The following is a 10,098-nucleotide window of genomic DNA, read 5'->3' as shown; positions in this document are numbered from 1 at the left end:
GCATGCGCCAGGTGACGTCAATCCGAAGAGACCAAGATTTACCTGGTTGCACCTGCGGAATGCCCCTGACACGCCCATTTCCCGTCTATTGCCCTCCCACTCCTAGAAAATCCAATCCAGAGGGACGCCACGCTCAGCCTTCCTCAGTCCTCCACTCTTGTCGGGATGTCAGGACTGCAGGAACTCCGTCCGAGAGCCCCACCGGGGGACTCTGTCGGCCTTCTTTGCCGGAGGCCGACAGACCTCTTCCCCACACCTTAGGTGACCAAAATAAACTTGTAGTTTTGCTCCTACCCTTGCCTACTCGCTGGTTCTTTTGTGCCCGCTCTGGTGGTCTTAGAAAACAAATCACCCATCTCTACTAAAAATACAAAAATTAGCTGGGTGCACACAGTAATCCCAGCTACTAGGGAGGCTGAGGCACAAGAATGGCTTAAATTCGGGAGGTGGAGGTGGCAGTGAGCTGAGATCATGCCACTGCACTCCTGCCTGGGTGATACAGCAAGATTCTGTCTCAGAAATAAATAAATAAATAAATAAATGAAGTTTTGATACATGCTACAATTTGAATGAATCTTGAAAAGATTATGCAGCCAGGTGTGATGGCTCACACCTGTAATCCCAGCGCTTTGGGAGGCTGAGGCACGTGGATCACTTGAGGTCAGGAGTTCGAGACCAGCCTGACCAACATGGCGAAACCTCATCTCTACTAAAAATACAAAAATTAGCTGGACCTGGAGGGGCATGCTTGTAATCCCAGCTACTTGGAAGGCTGAGGCGGGGTGACCACTTGAACCCAGGAGACGGAGGTTGCAGTGAGCCGAGATTGTGCCACTGCACTCCAGCCTGGGGGACAGAGAGAAACTCTGTCTCAAAAAAGAAAAAGAAAAAAAAAATGCTGGCTGGGCGTGGTGGCTCAAGACTGTAATCCCAGCACTTTGGGAGGCCAAGGTGGGCAGATCACGAGGTTGGGAGATCGAGACCATCCTGGCTAACACGGTGAAACCCCGTCTCTACTAAAAAAATACAAAAAAACTAGCCAGTCGAGGTGGCCGATGCCTGTAGTCCCAGCTACTCGGGAGGCTGAGGCAGGAGAATGGCGTAAACCTGGGAGGCGGAGCTTGCAGTGAGCCGAGATCCGGCCACCGCACTCCAGCCTGGGCGACACAGCGAGACTCCGTCTCAAAAAAAAAAAAGAAAAAAGAAAAAAAAGAAAAGAAATGCTAAGAGAAATAAGCCAGATACAAAAGGACAAATATTATATGATTCTACTTATATGAAACAGCTAGAATCCCTCAAATTCACAGAGACAGAAAGCAGATTAGCAGTCACCAGGGATTGGGGGAAGAAAGGAGTGGAGAATTATTGCTTAATTGTGACTGTTTCTGTTTCGGGTGATGAAAACATTTTGGATATAGACAGTGGTGAGGGTTGCACCACACTGTGAATGTAACGCCACTGAATAGTACTCTTAAAAATGGTTAGAACGGCCTATTTTATGTTATATATATTTTACCACAGTAAAAGTAAAAAAATTATAACTTTCCAAAAGGAGTCAAATATATAAATAGCACTGTTTACTCCATGTTCACCTGACTTCTTCCAAATTTCCATTTTCCAGTTCATAGAACACCCCAAGTCTCCTTGTCCCTACATTAAACTGTTTCTGTAACTGAAAGCCTCTTTTCACCTTTCTAACTTGTATTCATCCTGAAGGCCTTAACTGAAATGTTTCTCATTCCCTAATCCCCAACCCAATCTACCTGAAATTCCCTCCTGTTATTTTCTTTCGTCCTGCCTTGTACCTTCCGTTCCCTTCTCTAACTTACCACAGTTGCAATGAAAGAAATATTTGTGTGATATGTTATCTGCCTTCGCAATAACGCCTGTAAGCTCCAAGAGGGCAGGGACAGTCTGTCTCGTTCACTGAGAGGGAGACAGCACTTAGCCCAGGGTCTGACACACTGGGGATTCCCTATATATTTTTTAATAAATTAATTAGTAACTAAATGACTGCGTGATGGGATTGTGAGTAGAATTTACTTTAATGCCTTTTACGGTGCTGTAAATTGGATTAAATTATTTAAACAAAAGAAGGGGCCGGGCACAATGGCTTACACCTGTAATCCCAGCACTTTGGGAGGCCAGGGTGGGCAGATCACAAGGTTAGGAGTTCAAGACCAGCCTGGCCAACATAGTGAAACCCCATCTCTACTAAAATACAAACAATTAGCCAGTGTGGTGGCGGGTGCTGTAATCCCAGCTACTAAGGAGCCTGAGGCAGGAGAATTGCTTGAACCCGGGAGGCGGAGGTTGCAGTGAGCGGAGATGGCCACATTGCACTCCAGCCCGGGCGACAGTGAGAGACCCCATCTCAAGAAAAAAAAAAAGGAAGCAAACCAGGGCTCTCATTTGTGGGGAAAAGAAAGAGAGATCAGACTGCTACTGTGTCTATATAGAAAGAAATAGACATAAGAGACTCCATTTTGTTCTGTATTTGAGATGCTGTTAATCTGTGACCCTACCCCAATCTTGTCCTTGAAAGAGACTTGTGCTGTGGTGACTCAAGGTTTAAAGGATTTTGGGCTGTGCAGGGTGTGCTTTGTTAAACAAGTGCCTGAAGGCAGTATGCTTGTGAACAGTCATCACTATTCTCTTAATCTCAATTACCCAGGGACACGTACACTGCCAAAGGTCACAGGAACCTCTGCCTAAGAAAGCTAGATATTGTCCAAGGTTTCTCCCCATNCCTGAAATTCCCTCCTGTTATTTTCTTTCGTCCTGCCTTGTACCTTCCGTTCCCTTCTCTAACTTACCACAGTTGCAATGAAAGAAATATTTGTGTGATATGTTATCTGCCTTCGCAATAACGCCTGTAAGCTCCAAGAGGGCAGGGACAGTCTGTCTCGTTCACTGAGAGGGAGACAGCACTTAGCCCAGGGTCTGACACACTGGGGATTCCCTATATATTTTTTAATAAATTAATTAGTAACTAAATGACTGCGTGATGGGATTGTGAGTAGAATTTACTTTAATGCCTTTTACGGTGCTGTAAATTGGATTAAATTATTTAAACAAAAGAAGGGGCCGGGCACAATGGCTTACACCTGTAATCCCAGCACTTTGGGAGGCCAGGGTGGGCAGATCACAAGGTTAGGAGTTCAAGACCAGCCTGGCCAACATAGTGAAACCCCATCTCTACTAAAAATACAAACAATTAGCCAGTGTGGTGGCGGGTGCTGTAATCCCAGCTACTAAGGAGCCTGAGGCAGGAGAATTGCTTGAACCCGGGAGGCGGAGGTTGCAGTGAGCGGAGATGGCCACATTGCACTCCAGCCCGGGCGACAGTGAGAGACCCCATCTCAAGAAAAAAAAAAAGGAAGCAAACCAGGGCTCTCATTTGTGGGGAAAAGAAAGAGAGATCAGACTGCTACTGTGTCTATATAGAAAGAAATAGACATAAGAGACTCCATTTTGTTCTGTATTTGAGATGCTGTTAATCTGTGACCCTACCCCCAATCTTGTCCTTGAAAGAGACTTGTGCTGTGGTGACTCAAGGTTTAAAGGATTTTGGGCTGTGCAGGGTGTGCTTTGTTAAACAAGTGCCTGAAGGCAGTATGCTTGTGAACAGTCATCACTATTCTCTTAATCTCAATTACCCAGGGACACGTACACTGCCAAAGGTCACAGGAACCTCTGCCTAAGAAAGCTAGATATTGTCCAAGGTTTCTCCCCATGTGATAGTCTGAAATATGGCCTCGTGGGAAGGGAAAGACCTGATCGTCCCCTAGCCTGACACCTGTGAAGGGTCTGTGCTGAGGAGGACTAGTATAAGAGGAAAGAGGGCCTCTTGGCAGTTGAGATAGAGAAAAGCATCTGTTTCCTGCCTGTCCCTGGGCAATGGAACATTCTCGGTGTAAAACTCAATTGTCTGTTCTGTTTACTGAGAAAGGAGAAAACCGCCTTAGGGCAAAAGGTGGGACTTGCTAGAGCAATGCTGCTCCTTATGCACAAAAAAGGTTTATGGAGATGTTTGCATATGCATATCAAGGAACAGCACTTTTCCTTAAACTTATGTCACAGAGATCTTTATTCATATGTCTTACTGCTGACCTTCTCCCTACGATGATCCTATTATCCTGCCACTTCCCTTTTTCTAAGATGGTAAAGATAATGGTCAATAAATACTGAGGGTACTCAGAGACCGGTGCCAGCGCGGGTCCTCTGTATGCTGAGTGCTGGTCCCCTGGGCCCACTTTTTCTTTCTCTATACTTTGTCTCTGTGTCTCATTTCTTTTCTCAAGTCTCTCGTTCCACCTAACGAGAAACGCCCACAGGTGTGGAGGGGCAGGTCACCCCTTCACTCATTTTTGTTGTTGTTATTGAGATGGAGTCTCGCTCTGTCACCCAGGCTGGAGTGCAGTGGCATAATCTTGGCTCACTGCAACCTCCACCTCCTGGGTTCAAGCTGTTCTCCTACCTCAGCCTCCCAAGTAGCTGAGACTACAGGCACACACTACCACGTGTGGCTAATTTTTGTATTTTTAGAAGAGACAGGGTTTCACTATGTTGGACAGGCTGGTCTCGAACTCCTGACATCAAGTGATTCACCCACCTCAGCCTCCCAAAGTACTGGGATTACAGGTGTGAGCCACCAGGCCCAGCCAGCTCTCATTCTTACATACCTGCCTCTACCCTGTGAAGCTGCAGCCCTCTCTTATAGCAGGAACCTGAGTGAATCACTAGTACAGTTTGTTTCCAGGTACATCTAAAATATCAACAACCATTCCAACCTTAGCCTCTAAATATCCATCTAAATAAGTGATAGGTTGCTGCACTTAAAATGAAACACCTCTTCCCTGTGCAACCAGAAAGCATATCCCTCCTCCAGAGCAGTTCAGCCCACCTGAGCATTTCACATATTTGGGGTTAGCAGCACTTATATTAGAACTAAAGCCTCAGGCTGGGCGCGGTGGCTCACACCTGTAATCCCAGCACTTTGGGAGGCCAAGGTGGGTGGATCACTTAAGGTCAGGAGTTCAAGACCAGCCTGGCTAACATGGTGAAACCCCATCTCTACTAAAAATACAAAAATTAAGTGGGCATGGTGGAATGCTCCTGTAGTCCCAGCTACTCAGGAGGCTGAGGCAGGAGAATCACTTGAACCCAGGAGACGGGCACTGCAGTAAACTGAGATCATGAGATCGTGCCACTGTACTCTCGCCTGGGCAATAGAGCAAATGAGACTCTGTCTCAAAACAAACAAACAAAACAAAATAAAACAAAACCAAAAAAATACCAAAGCCTCAGGTAAACTCATGTCAAGAGTGAAAAAGTGCATTTACTTGTCTATTCAAAAAGCCAATTCTTCTGGTATGTACAGGTAAGTTTCTACTATTTGTCAGTGAGAGCATTTCCTAATTGATTTAATTTTCTCATCTTGGCATTCCACATCTACCTCAGTAAACAATTTTCTGTGCTAACAATAAGCTAAACAAACATATAATTATTTTTTAGATAAGAAATGCAAATAAAAGCTGATCTAATGAATTTGTTTTCTGGATGCGGACACTTGTGGAAACTGAAAAACGTGACGACTCAGGAAGAAGACAGTTTGCTCACAACAGCTTTTACATAAACATATTTTAGCCCACATACCACTGATTCTCTCAGCCCACAAGCCATTGTCTTCTCTCTGCTTTTACTTTTTTACATTTTACATATGTTTCATGAACTGCTGGGCACGGTGGCTCAAGCCTGTAATCCCAGCACTTAGGGAGGCCAAGGTGGGTGGATCACCTGAGGTCAGGAGTTCGAGACTAGCCTGGCCAACATGGTGAAACCCTGTCTCTACTAAAAATACAAGAATTAGCTGGGCTTCGTGGCAGGTGCCTGTAATTTCAGCTACTCAGGAGGCTGAGGCAGCAGAATCGCTTGAACCTGGGAGGCGGAGGTTGCAGTGAGCCAAGATTGTGCCATTGCACTCCAGCTTGGGCAACAAGAGCAAAACAAAACCCTATCTAAAAAAAAAAAAAAAAAAAATTGCATGAACCAGAGAGTGCAAGGCAAACCAGCGACCACAGACATTGGGAAACTTTTGATCACAAGTAACAGGAAACCCAGTTAAAATGGCTTAAATAATAAGGAAGTTCAGAGGTATGGTATGCTCTGGGGTAAATATTCAGTAGTCAATATTGCCGCTAAGAACCAAGTTTCAGCCAGGAGCAGTGGCTCATGCCTGTAATCCGAACACTTTGAGAGGCCGAGGTGGACAGATGGCTTGAGCTCAGAAGTTCGAGACCAGCCTGGGCAACATGGCAAAACTGTGTCTCTACAAAAAATGTTTAAAATTAAGTGGGCATAGTCATGTGTGCCTGTAGTCCCAGCTATTCAGGAGGCTAAAATGGAAGGATCACTTGAGCCTGGGAGGTAGAGGCTGCAGTGAGAGGAGAATATGCCCACCACACTCCAGCCTGGGTGGCAGAATGACATCCTTATCCCCCAAAAAAAAAAAGGGCCAAGTTTTGTCTCTGTGCCCTGTAGACCTGAAAGTTTGCTTCATCTTACAATGTGTAGGATGGCTTCAAGTTTCCTCCCTCATGTCAACAAAGCACAGACACCTCTCCTCCACAACAGTCCTTCCTTTCAACCTAATTGGAATTAATTAGGAAACATGCAGGCCTCTCAGACTAAAAGTCATTGCCAAGGAAGGATCACACACCAACAAATTAGATATTGTCCCTGGGGCTAGAGATGGAGAGGATAGCTAAGCAAAACTGCAATTTTTCATAAGGAGAAGGGGTGGAGAGTGGATGTAAGTAGGCAGCCAAGAGTATCCACTACAACTAGCAAAACTGAATATGCCCAAGCCTTGGGTTAAGAGTAGTACTAGAGAAATAGAAAAACCACACATTGGATGTCACACATCCACTGATCTACTGGTTCTTAAACTTTTTTTTTTTTTTTTTTTTGAGACAGGGTCTGGCTCTGTTGCCCAGGCTGGAGTGCAGTGGCACAATCTCAGCTCACTGCAACTTCCGCCTCCTGAGCTCAATCCATCCTCCCACCTCAGCCTCCCAAGTAACTGGGACTACAGGTGCACGCCACCACACCCAGCTAATTTTGGTATTTTTTGTAGAGATAGGGTTTTGCTATGTTGGCCGGCATGGTCTCTAACTCCGGAGCCAAGTGATCTGCCCGCCTTGGCCTCCCAAAGTGCTGGGATTACAGGCATCAGCCACTGCGCTAGGCCTGCTCTACTGGTTCTTAACCCCATGAGGGTTAACTCACCATTAGCAAGTGGCTCATGACAGCAGTGATTCTCAGAAACATCAGGAAGCCTATATTCTTGGTGGTGTTCTTTATGTCCTGAGTCTCTCCTTGCAAGAGAGAGAATGGTATGTCTCAGTGATGTAAAGAACATAGTCCTGCACCTTAGCCATCCTCTCTAGTCCTGGTTCATGCTATCCCCTTCTTGGATCCCACCCTGGTCCTTCACAGTGATCTTGAGCTGAATTTCCCAATTTGGAAAATTTACCTTGGGAGTCTCAGAGTACATTTTGGTATGACAGCTCTGTGAGATATTAATAGATGTTACTTAGAAAAAAAGTTCCAGGCCAGGCACTGTGGCTCTCACCTGTAAACCCAGCCATCTGGAAGGCTGAGGCAGGAGTATTGCTTGAGCCTAGAAGTTCAAGACCAGCCTGGGCAACATAGGTAGATCACATATCCACAAAAAAATTTTTTTAAAGTTAGCTGACAGCTGGGCATGGTGGCTCATGCCTGTAATGCCAGCACTTTGGGAGGCTGAGGAGGGCCGATCAGGAGGTCAATAGATTGAGATCATCCTGGCCAACATTGTGAAACCCTGTCTCTGCTAAAAACACAAAAACTAGCTGAGTGTGGTGGTACACACCTGTAGTCCCAGCTACTCAGGAGGCTGAGGTAGGAGAATTGTTTGAACCCGGGAGGCGGAGGTGGCAGCGAGCCAAGATCACACCACTGCACTCCAGCCTGGCAACAGAGCAAGACTCCATCTCAAAAAAAAAAAAAAAAAAAAGTTAGCCAGCTGTGATGGCTTGTAGCTGTCGTCCCAGCTACTTAGGAGGCTGAAGTGGGAGGATCACTTGAGCCCAGGAGGTCAAGTCTGCAGTTGCCATGATAAAGCCACTGCACTCCAGCCTGGGTGACAGAGTGAGACCTGTCTCAATTGAAAAAAGAAAAGAAAAAAAGAAAGAAAAAAGTTCCATGCGTGTTGAAATCTTGAAACACCTATTTAAACTCTTAGCTCTGAAAAAACTTGGGCATTTATCAGTATAAATTCCCAGTTCAGCACATTCACTGTGTCTTTTAAAGATTGTAAGGCCTTTGTAAACAAGAAAATGGCTCTGGTGAGATAGGTTTATATAGGGATTTGTAACAGGGACACACTGTATTTTTTAAATCAGTGGTTCTCAAATTTCATCAGGCATAGTTGCCTGGGGAATTTTCTAAAAGGCAGATTCCATACCCTGTCTCAATCTTACCAATCATGAATCTCTGACCTTGGGTCCTAGGAATTCAAAACTTAAACAAATTCCTAAGTAATTCTGATACAAGTAGTCCCTGTGTTCTCTGAAAATGTTAACTATCTGCCTCACCCCTGCTTATGATAGCAATCAATGTTGCCATGGTAGCAGCCAATCTGAGACACCCCCTGCTGCCTGCTGCCCAGGCAACATTGAGTTCATGGGTCTCTTTCTTGTTTGCTAGCCCAAAGGGCCACCTTGAAAAATAATCTTCTGAGTACTACAAAAACTATACAACTGACCCAAAGAAACTGACTCACTGTTGCAGGATAAGGGATTATAAATCCCTATGTCACCTCACTTTCAGAGTATTAGTCTCTTCAGCACCTTTTGTGGCTCCAATTCAGATGTCAGATGCTAGGCGTCAATGTCTGTATTTCATTGGCATGAATAGGGTGCAGTCCCTGAAACTTGGACAGTTTTCCAAGCCTACCATGATCTAGGTGTCAGGCCTCTGAGCCCAAGCTAAGCCATTGTATCCCTTGTGACCTGCACGTATACATCCAGATGGCCTGAAGGAAGTGAAGAATCACAAAAGAAGTGAAAATGGACAGTCCCTGCCTTAACTGATGACATTCTACCATTGTGATTTGTTCCTGCCCCACCTTAACTGAGCGATTAACCTTGTGAATTTCCTTCTCCTGGCTCAGAAGCTCCCCCAATGAGTACCTTGTGACCCCTGTCCCTGCCTGCAAGAGAAAAACCCCCTTTGACTGTAATTTTCCACTACCCACCTAAATCCTATAAAACTGCCCCACCCCCTCTTCCTTGCTGACTCCTTTTTCAGACTCAGCCCGCCTGCACCCAGGTGAAATAAACAGCTTTATTGCTCATACAAAGCCTGTTTGGTGGTCTCTTCAAATGGATGTGTGTGACATTTGGTGCTGTGATTCGGATCAGGGGACCTCCCTTGGGAGATAAATCCCCTGTCCTGCTCTTTGCTCTGTGAGAAAGATCCATCTAGGACCTCAGATCCTCAGACCAACCAGCCCAAGGAACATCTCACCAATTTTAAATCAGGTAAGCTGCCTCTTTTTACTCTCTTCTCCAACCTCTCTCACTATCCCTCAACCTCTTTCTCCTTTCAGTTTTGGTGCCACCCTTCAATCTCTCCCTTCTCTTAATTTCAGTTCCTTTCCTTTTCCGGTAGAGACAGAGAAGATGTGTTTTATCTGTGAATCCAAAACTCTGGCGCTGGTCATGGACTCGGGAAGACAGTCTTCCCTTGGTGTTTAATCACTGCGGGGACAATTACCCATGTTTCAGAGGTGTCTGATTACCGCAGGGACGCCTGGCCTTGATCCTTCACCTTGGTGGCAAGTACCACTTTCCCTGGGTGGCAAGCACCACCTCCCTGGGGGTCACATACCCCCCCACCCCTTCTCTCCGTGTGTCTACCCTCTCTTTTCTCTGGGCTTGCCTCCTTCACTATGGGCAATCTTCCACCCTCCATTCCTCCCTCTTCTCCCTTAGCCTGTGTTCTCAAGAACTTAAAACCTCTTCAACTCACACATGACCTAAAACCTAAACA

This window comes from Rhinopithecus bieti, unplaced genomic scaffold, assembly GCF_001698545.2.
Source record: "Rhinopithecus bieti isolate Rb0 unplaced genomic scaffold, ASM169854v2 scaffold_31787, whole genome shotgun sequence".
In the NCBI taxonomy this organism is placed as follows: Eukaryota; Metazoa; Chordata; class Mammalia; order Primates; family Cercopithecidae; genus Rhinopithecus; species Rhinopithecus bieti.
Note: the sequence above shows the minus strand (reverse complement) of the source record.